Below are 10,536 nucleotides of genomic sequence, written 5' to 3'. Positions count from 1 at the left end.
ACAATAGCCGGTGGTTGACCTTCTGTCTACTCTGTCCCCAGCCCAATCTGCATCACAGTATCCTATCACCTCAGTGTTCTTGTTGCAAGCCATCCATACACCCTGACCTGGCGCCTCTCTCAAGTATCTTAGGATCCTCTCCACCATGTTCCAGTGATGAACCTTGGGAGTTTGCATGTGCTGGCTTACTTGATTAACTGCAAAGCACACATCTGGCCGAGTGATGGTTAGATAGATCAGCTTCCCAACCATCCTTCTATACTGCTTGACATCTTCAAATGGAGTATCTTCATACTCCCCCTCTCGCAATACCTTGTAACCTTCTTCAAGTGGTGTCTTGGCTTGTCTTCCTCCAAGGTATACTTTCTTTGGGACATGAACAATCCTTCCTTTGATCTGCACATCTCAATGCCGAGGAAGTACTTCAGTTCTCCTAGGTCTTTGATATCAAATGCGGCTTTAAGAAAGGTCTTGGTTGAACTGATCCCCTCCTTGTCACAACCAGTGATGATGATATCATCCACATAGACTAGAATCACAACAATCCCTTGCTTGCTGGTGAGAGTGAAGAGTGTGTGATCCGCTTGAGACTTCACAAAGCCTCTCCCATTCAGTGTAGTGCTCAGCTTGTGATACCAAGCTCTTGGTGATTGCTTCAAACCATATATGGCTTTTCTGAGTCTGAGTACATTCCCTGGTTTCACCATCTCTTCCATTCCCGGCGGTGGTCTCATATATACCTCATCTTCTAGTTCACCTTGCAAGAAGGCATTCTTCACATCCATTTGCCAAAGATCCCACTCTTGATTTACTGCCAATGAAAGGATAATCCGGATTGTGTGGAGCTTGGCCACTGGTGCAAAGGTGTCTAGATAGTCTTCTCCATAAACTTGTGTGTATCCTCTTGCTACCAATCTGGTCTTCTTTCTTTCTGGCTTCCCATTTGCAAGATACTTGATGGTGTGTATGAGTCTGCTGGTCACGGCTTTCTTTCCTTTTGGAAGCTCTGTCTCATACCAGGTGTTGTTCCTCTCCATGGCTCCCATTTCATCATTCACTAATTCCCTCCATTCTTCCATAGCTTCTGCATATGTTCTTGGTATCCATTCCTGATCCAATGAACCCACAAAGGCTTGATGTTCTTCTGGATAGTGAGCTAGGGAGCACACGCCACTGGGTGGGTGAGCTACTGCCTCTGCATTGAAGTAGACTCTGGTGTTGTTCCAGTTTGAAGCCGGCTTCTTGATCCTAGTACTTCTCCTAAGTACTGGCTGATCATTTTCATTCTGAGTGCCTTCTCCACCTTCCAAGTTCTGATTCTGATCCTCCACTTCCTCCTCTTGGTCATGGTGCTCTTCTTGATCATGAACTTCCTCAGATACAGGTGGTTCACCCTGATTTCCCCCCTCAGGATCAAGGGGAGCAGCTTCTTGGATCTCAACTTCATCTGTAGTTGTCTCGGTTTGCTCTTCAGACCGGCTTGATCCTCCCACATTATCTGATCCTGCTTGTCCCGGCTCTTCCATAGGTAAGCTGACCCCAAGTCTCCTCATGACTTGTCTGAGATTGGCTGCTCTATCTGATGCGGATTGAGACAAGTTCTCCAGCTCATTCCAATCCTTGTTGTTGTAGTACCCTCTGGTTTCTACAAACTTCACATCTCTAGATACCAAGACTCTCCTAGTCTCTGGTTCATAGCACTTATAGCCCTTCTGGTTTGGTGAATACCCAATGAACATAGCTCTTGTGCTCTTAGCCTCCAGTTTGTTCCTCAGTTCTCCTGGTTTCAAAACAAAACAAAGGCACCCAAACACACGCATATGATCAATAGATGGTTTAGCTTTGTTCAATACCTCAAATGGAGAGTAGTCTTTTAGAACTCTGGTAGGAATGCGGTTGATCAGGTAGCATGCAGTTAGGACCGCATCACCCCAAAAGCTCTTTGGGACACTAGTATGGAACATCATGCTCCTAGTGACCTCCATGAGATGCCTGTTCTTCCTCTCGGCCACACCATTTTGTTGGGGAGTGTATGGACAGCTGGTTTGATGGATCACACCTCGTTTGGCTAGATGGGCTTTGAATGCATTGCTGGTGTACTCTCCTCCATTATCTGATCTCAAAATCTTAACTTTGGCATTATAATGGTTAGAGACATATGTTTCAAAGTTTATAAATGCATCTAAGACCCTATCCTTTGATTGTAAGAGAGTGATCCATGTGTACTTGGATTTCTCATCAATAAAGGTCACAAAATACTTGTGATGTTCTCTAGAAAGACATGGAGCTGTCCATACATCCGAGTGAATTAAATCAAAGCAGTGTTCATAGATTGTACTAGACTTGGGAAATACAGTTTTGCAATGTTTTCCTAAGATACAAGCTTCACAATCTTGTTGGAATGAAATACTAGGCAACATGATGTTCAAGGCACGAGAATGAGGATGTCCTAATCTAGCATGCCACATTACATCTTTAGGGAAATTAAAACTTGAATTGAAAGCAACAGATAGATCGGATGCAAGCTTAGTGTCTTCTAGCAAGTACAGGTTTCCCTTGCTCACACCTTTGCCAAGCAACCTACATGAGTCAATATCCTGAAAGTAGACATCATCAGGCGTAAATATAACATTGCAATTCAAGTCATTGGTCACCCTTTTCACAGATAATAGATTAGAAGTGAAACTAGGCATGTAGAAGGCTTTGGATTCTTTCTCAAATAATTTAAGTTCCCCTATGCCTTTAATTGGAACCTTGTTACCATCAGCTATCATAACATTTCCTACTGCAGGAGTGATATTTTTAATCAAGTTTAAATCACTAATCATGTGATGAGAGGCTCCTGAGTCTATGACTAAGGGTTTAACTCTATCAGATTCATGAGCAACTTGAAATGCCGTGAATAAACTCCTAGGCAATTGATATGATGCACTAAGAGAGGAACCAAGAGTTTTACCAGACTCCTTGAGAGCTTTGATGAGTGCCTCAATGTCAGATTTCTTGATGGACTCATCCTGGTTTCCCTTGCCCTCATGAGTGCGGTAGGCCGTGGAAGCTTCTCCTACATCACCTGAGTAGTTTGCTCGACCATCAGTCTTGAACTTAGCCGGTTTGAGGTGTGGGTGAAGTATCCAGCACTTGTCCTTGCCGTGACCCTTCCTCTTGCAATGATCACACACCCACACTTTCTTTTCCTCCGGCTTGTAGTACCCTTTGTTGGCTACTCCGGCAGGTTTGCTCTCGGCTCCTTCAGCTTGATTGGCCATCACTAGCTCCCCCTTTCTCTTAAAGAGACCCACTGAGCCGTGCTCCTTCTGAATCTCAGCACACACTTCATCTAGAGATGGAAGCTCCTTGTTCCTCAGTATGTGCCTAATAAGGTCATCATACCCTGGGTTGAGAGTGAGCAGCAAGGCAAAGACCTTATCTTGCTCCCTTCTTTCATGTAGAACATCCGGATCAATTGTTGCGGGTCTGAGCATCTCTAGCTCAGCCCATAGAGACCGGAACTTCCCAAAATGAGCATCAAAGTCTGTGTCCTCTTGACTTAGAGAGTTGATTGCTCCTTTTACTTCATACACCTTGCTGATGTTGGATTTGTTGGCATACACCTTCTTGAGAGTATCCCACAGCTCCTTGGAAGTTTCACAGAATGCATAAGCCTCTTGGAGAGAAGGGGCGAGGCTATTCTGGATGATAGACAACACCATGAGGTCCTCCTGACCTTTCTTCTTATCCCCAGCATCCGCAACCACCACTTCTTTGCCATCCTCTCCTAGAACAGTCTTCTTGGTGGGGCGGCCTTCTTCAACAATCTCCCAAAGGCCTCTGCCTCCGAGAGCTGTTTTGGCAAGTCTTGCCCATGTCAGGTAGTTAGGACCCTTGAGAGTAACTGGTATCATCACCATCTTTGGGTTCTCGGAGGTATCCATCAAGAGAGAAAGAGAAACGAAAGTTTTGGATGAACTTTGCTATTTTTGGCAAATTCTGGAAATGAGATTGAAGAACACCTCAAGAACAGGATGAACTTTGCCAAAAATAGAAATAAAACACAGAGAGTTCGCGGAAGAAAAAGAGATTTAGGTCTCAAGAGCACAGCTGCTCTGATACCATGAGAGTTTTAGAAGATTAAGGAGAGATTAAGAGAGAAGAGTAAGAGATGGAGAGAGTTTCCGTGAGAGTGTGACAAAGAGAATAGAAGGAGAATAAGTTTCCTTACTTGATTTGTTACACATGACAGGGTATTTAAAGACATACAAGAATGCATAAACAATGAGAAGATAGTACAAGGGAAAGAATAAACAAAGAGGAGGCAGATCCGCGGATGGCTCGTTCAGCAAGAGGGATAGTGACAGCACCCAACGGTCAGCTCCCTCTCTCTTCTCTTAGACACACCCGTGACTCCTCCACTCACTTCTCTTCAACGGATACATGTCGACATTCCCACTCACTAGGAGATCTTTTAATCACTTGACCGAGTTGGTTAACTCATGACTTGCTTCCTTTCCTTGCAAGTCACTCTTAGGTTGTACGGACAGCCTTGTTCTCCAAGTTCCTATCTTCTTGCTTTATTCTTCATGTCAACACAAGGGAACAGGCTCCACTTAGGTCACGAAAATACAAATAAGGAAACAAACTATAGTGTAAAACATAAAATAAGGTCATGAGTCTTCTTAGCCTTGGATCGAACTCAGCACTTGGGATAAGTGCGAAGCAAGTTGTGGCCTCGTTAAAAACCTCCCCTGGAAAACCCATTTGGGACAAAACCAAGAGTAAGGGAAAAAGAGCACACACAAAAAGCTTAGCCTAGTTGCTAGATTCGTCCAAGAGACTTGCTAGGCAAGTTGATCTTCCATGGTAATGATCATCAGGTTGGTGTGGCATTGCTCCGGGATGAATGGCCACATATCCTCACTTGATGCTTGTTTCTCCTTAACCGGTTCTTCACCCTTTAGTTCATCTTTCTTCAAGCTTGATTCACCAGCCAGTTTAACCTGTCCAAGATCAGAAGCAAGTATCATGCTCTCATTAAATTTATGTTGAAGTATCTTAGCTCTTTGTCTAGTGATAGCTCCCTTGAATACGGTTGGTACTGGCACTTCTTGGACTGTCTCTGATTTGGTTATGTTGCTGATCATGTCCTGGATATCAGGTTCAGTTAAGTCTAGTTCCGGCTCTGGTTGAATGTCCTCATCACAACTCCTATGAGATTTATTCAAATTCCTGGTGATTCTCCACCCCTTTATGTATCCAAATCAAGCTTCTCACAAAGTGATTCATCCTGGTTTGATTGGAACGACAGAGAAGCTGTCCTATTCCCAAACTGGGAAACTGGAACCACCTGATTTGAAAGTGGGATAACTTCTTTTCTGTTGACATGAAGAATAAAGCAAGAAGATAGGAACTTGGAGAACAAGGCTGTCCGTACAACCTAAGAGTGACTTGCAAGGAAAGGAAGCAAGTCATGAGTTAACCAACTCGGTCAAGTGATTAAAAGATCTCCTAGTGAGTGGGAATGTCGACATGTATCCGTTGAAGAGAAGTGAGTGGAGGAGTCACGGGTGTGTCTAAGAGAAGAGAGAGGGAGCTGACCGTTGGGTGCTGTCACTATCCCTCTTGCTGAACGAGCCATCCGCGGATCTGCCTCCTCTTTGTTTATTCTTTCCCTTGTACTATCTTCTCATTGTTTATGCATTCTTGTATGTCTTTAAATACCCTGTCATGTGTAACAAATCAAGTAAGGAAACTTATTCTCCTTCTATTCTCTTTGTCACACTCTCACGGAAACTCTCTCCATCTCTTACTCTTCTCTCTTAATCTCTCCTTAATCTTCTAAAACTCTCATGGTATCAGAGCAGCTGTGCTCTTGAGACCTAAATCTCTTTTTCTTCCGCGAACTCTCTGTGTTTTATTTCTATTTTTGGCAAAGTTCATCCTGTTCTTGAGGTGTTCTTCAATCTCATTTCCAGAATTTGCCAAAAATAGCAAAGTTCATCCAAAACTTTCGTTTCTCTTTCTCTCTTGATGGATACCTCCGAGAACCCAAAGATGGTGATGATACCAGTTACTCTCAAGGGTCCTAACTACCTGACATGGGCAAGACTTGCCAAAACAGCTCTCGGAGGCAGAGGCCTTTGGGAGATTGTTGAAGAAGGCCGCCCCACCAAGAAGACTGTTCTAGGAGAGGATGGCAAAGAAGTGGTGGTTGCGGATGCTGGGGATAAGAAGAAAGGTCAGGAGGACCTCATGGTGTTGTCTATCATCCAGAATAGCCTCGCCCCTTCTCTCCAAGAGGCTTATGCATTCTGTGAAACTTCCAAGGAGCTGTGGGATACTCTCAAGAAGGTGTATGCCAACAAATCCAACATCAGCAAGGTGTATGAAGTAAAAGGAGCAATCAACTCTCTAAGTCAAGAGGACACAGACTTTGATGCTCATTTTGGGAAGTTCCGGTCTCTATGGGCTGAGCTAGAGATGCTCAGACCCGCAACAATTGATCCGGATGTTCTACATGAAAGAAGGGAGCAAGATAAGGTCTTTGCCTTGCTGCTCACTCTCAACCCAGGGTATGATGACCTTATTAGGCACATACTGAGGAACAAGGAGCTTCCATCTCTAGATGAAGTGTGTGCTGAGATTCAGAAGGAGCACGGCTCAGTGGGTCTCTTTAAGAGAAAGGGGGAGCTAGTGATGGCCAATCAAGCTGAAGGAGCCGAGAGCAAACCTGCCGGAGTAGCCAACAAAGGGTACTACAAGCCGGAGGAAAAGAAAGTGTGGGTGTGTGATCATTGCAAGAGGAAGGGTCACGGCAAGGACAAGTGCTGGATACTTCACCCACACCTCAAACCGGCTAAGTTCAAGACTGATGGTCGAGCAAACTACTCAGGTGATGTAGGAGAAGCTTCCACGGCCTACCGCACTCATGAGGGCAAGGGAAACCAGGATGAGTCCATCAAGAAATCTGACATTGAGGCACTCATCAAAGCTCTCAAGGAGTCTGGTAAAACTCTTGGTTCCTCTCTTAGTGCATCATATCAATTGCCTAGGAGTTTATTCACGGCATTTCAAGTTGCTCATGAATCTGATAGAGTTAAACCCTTAGTCATAGACTCAGGAGCCTCTCATCACATGATTAGTGATTTAAACTTGATTAAAAATATCACTCCTGCAGTAGGAAATGTTATGATAGCTGATGGTAACAAGGTTCCAATTAAAGGCATAGGGGAACTTAAATTATTTGAGAAAGAATCCAAAGCCTTCTACATGCCTAGTTTCACTTCTAATCTATTATCTGTGAAAAGGGTGACCAATGACTTGAATTGCAATGTTATATTTACGCCTGATGATGTCTACTTTCAGGATATTGACTCATGTAGGTTGCTTGGCAAAGGTGTGAGCAAGGGAAACCTGTACTTGCTAGAAGACACTAAGCTTGCATCCGATCTATCTGTTGCTTTCAATTCAAGTTTTAATTTCCCTAAAGATGTAATGTGGCATGCTAGATTAGGACATCCTCATTCTCGTGCCTTGAACATCATGTTGCCTAGTATTTCATTCCAACAAGATTGTGAAGCTTGTATCTTAGGAAAACATTGCAAAACTGTATTTCCCAAGTCTAGTACAATCTATGAACACTGCTTTGATTTAATTCACTCGGATGTATGGACAGCTCCATGTCTTTCTAGAGAACATCACAAGTATTTTGTGACCTTTATTGATGAGAAATCCAAGTACACATGGATCACTCTCTTACAATCAAAGGATAGGGTCTTAGATGCATTTATAAACTTTGAAACATATGTCTCTAACCATTATAATGCCAAAGTTAAGATTTTGAGATCAGATAATGGAGGAGAGTACACCAGCAATGCATTCAAAGCCCATCTAGCCAAACGAGGTGTGATCCATCAAACCAGCTGTCCATACACTCCCCAACAAAATGGTGTGGCCGAGAGGAAGAACAGGCATCTCATGGAGGTCACTAGGAGCATGATGTTCCATACTAGTGTCCCAAAGAGCTTTTGGGGTGATGCGGTCCTAACTGCATGCTACCTGATCAACCGCATTCCTACCAGAGTTCTAAAAGACTACTCTCCATTTGAGGTATTGAACAAAGCTAAACCATCTATTGATCATATGCGTGTGTTTGGGTGCCTGTGTTTTGTTTTGAAACCAGGAGAACTGAGGAACAAACTGGAGGCTAAGAGCACAAGAGCTATGTTCATTGGGTATTCACCAAACCAGAAGGGCTATAAGTGCTATGAACCAGAGACTAGGAGAGTCTTGGTATCTAGAGATGTGAAGTTTGTAGAAACCAGAGGGTACTACAACAACAAGGATTGGAATGAGCTGGAGAACTTGTCTCAATCCGCATCAGATAGAGCAGCCAATCTCAGACAAGTCATGAGGAGACTTGGGGTCAGCTTACCTATGGAAGAGCCGGGACAAGCAGGATCAGATAATGTGGGAGGATCAAGCCGGTCTGAAGAGCAAACCGAGACAACTACAGATGAAGTTGAGATCCAAGAAGCTGCTCCCCTTGATCCTGAGGGGGGAAATCAGGGTGAACCACCTGTATCTGAGGAAGTTCATGATCAAGAAGAGCACCATGACCAAGAGGAGGAAGTAGAGGATCAGAATCAGAACTTGGAAGGTGGAGAAGGCACTCAGAATGAAAATGATCAGCCAGTACTTAGGAGAAGTACTAGGATCAAGAAGCCGGCTTCAAACTGGAACAACACCAGAGTCTACTTCAATGCAGAGGCAGTAGCTCACCCACCCAGTGGCGTGTGCTCCCTAGCTCACTATCCAGAAGAACATCAAGCCTTTGTGGGTTCATTGGATCAGGAATGGATACCAAGAACATATGCAGAAGCTATGGAAGATGATGAATGGAGGGAATCAGTGAATGATGAAATGGGAGCCATGGAGAGGAACAACACCTGGTATGAGACAGAGCTTCCAAAAGGAAAGAAAGCCGTGACCAGCAGACTCATACACACCATCAAGTATCTTGCAAATGGGAAGCCAGAAAGAAAGAAGACCAGATTGGTAGCAAGAGGATACACACAAGTTTATGGAGAAGACTATCTAGACACCTTTGCACCAGTGGCCAAGCTCCACACAATCCGGATTATCCTTTCATTGGCAGTAAATCAAGAGTGGGATCTTTGGCAAATGGATGTGAAGAATGCCTTCTTGCAAGGTGAACTAGAAGATGAGGTATATATGAGACCACCGCCGGGAATGGAAGAGATGGTGAAACCAGGGAATGTACTCAGACTCAGAAAAGCCATATATGGTTTGAAGCAATCACCAAGAGCTTGGTATCACAAGCTGAGCACTACACTGAATGGGAGAGGCTTTGTGAAGTCTCAAGCGGATCACACACTCTTCACTCTCACCAGCAAGCAAGGGATTGTTGTGATTCTAGTCTATGTGGATGATATCATCATCACTGGTTGTGACAAGGAGGGGATCAGTTCAACCAAGACCTTTCTTAAAGCCGCATTTGATATCAAAGACCTAGGAGAACTGAAGTACTTCCTCGGCATTGAGATGTGCAGATCAAAGGAAGGATTGTTCATGTCCCAAAGAAAGTATACCCTGGACATCTTAAAGGAGGCAGGAGATCTTGGAGGAAGACAAGCCAAGACACCACTTGAAGAAGGTTACAAGGTATTGCGAGAGGGGGAGTATGAAGATACTCCATTTGAAGATGTCAAGCAGTATAGAAGGATGGTTGGGAAGCTGATCTATCTAACCATCACTCGGCCAGATGTGTGCTTTGCAGTTAATCAAGTAAGCCAGCACATGCAAACTCCCAAGGTTCATCACTGGAACATGGTGGAGAGGATCCTAAGATACTTGAGAGAGGCGCCAGGTCAGGGTGTATGGATGGCTTGCAACAAGAACACTGAGGTGATAGGATACTGTGATGCAGATTGGGCTGGGGACAGAGTAGACAGAAGGTCAACCACCGGCTATTGTACATTCATTGGAGGGAATCTGGTCACTTGGAAGAGCAAGAAGCAGAAGGTGGTGTCTTGCTCAAGTGCAGAAGCAGAGTACAGATCAATGAGGAAGCTAACCAGTGAGCTTATCTGGATAAAGGGGCTTCTAGGCGACTTGGGAATTGAGATCACCACTCCCATGACCATGCATTGTGACAATCAAGCTGCAATACACATTGCATCCAACTCAGTCTTCCATGAGAGGACAAAACACATAGAAGTGGACTGTCACAAGGTGAGACAAGCAGTAGAACAGCAAGTGATCCTCCCATGCTATACAAGAAGTGAGGATCAGCTGGCTGACATCTTCACCAAGGCAGCCAGCAGCAAAGTTTGTGAGTCCATTCTTCCAAGACTTGGACTCATAAACCTTCCATGTCAATGATCCCCTCACCATGGAGTATTCTACTCTTTTTCCTTTGCTTGGTTTTTATCCCAAGTGGTTTTTCCAAGTAAAGGTTTTAATGAGGGAATGCTTCATGGATTTCCAAGCTTGACACTCACTACTGTCAAGCTTGAGGGG

Source organism: Brassica napus, unplaced genomic scaffold (assembly GCF_020379485.1).
Source record: "Brassica napus cultivar Da-Ae unplaced genomic scaffold, Da-Ae ScsIHWf_1621;HRSCAF=2237, whole genome shotgun sequence".
NCBI classification, from domain to species: domain Eukaryota; kingdom Viridiplantae; phylum Streptophyta; class Magnoliopsida; order Brassicales; family Brassicaceae; genus Brassica; species Brassica napus.
The sequence above is the reverse complement of the archived record's forward strand: the minus strand, read 5'-3'. Positions refer to the sequence as shown.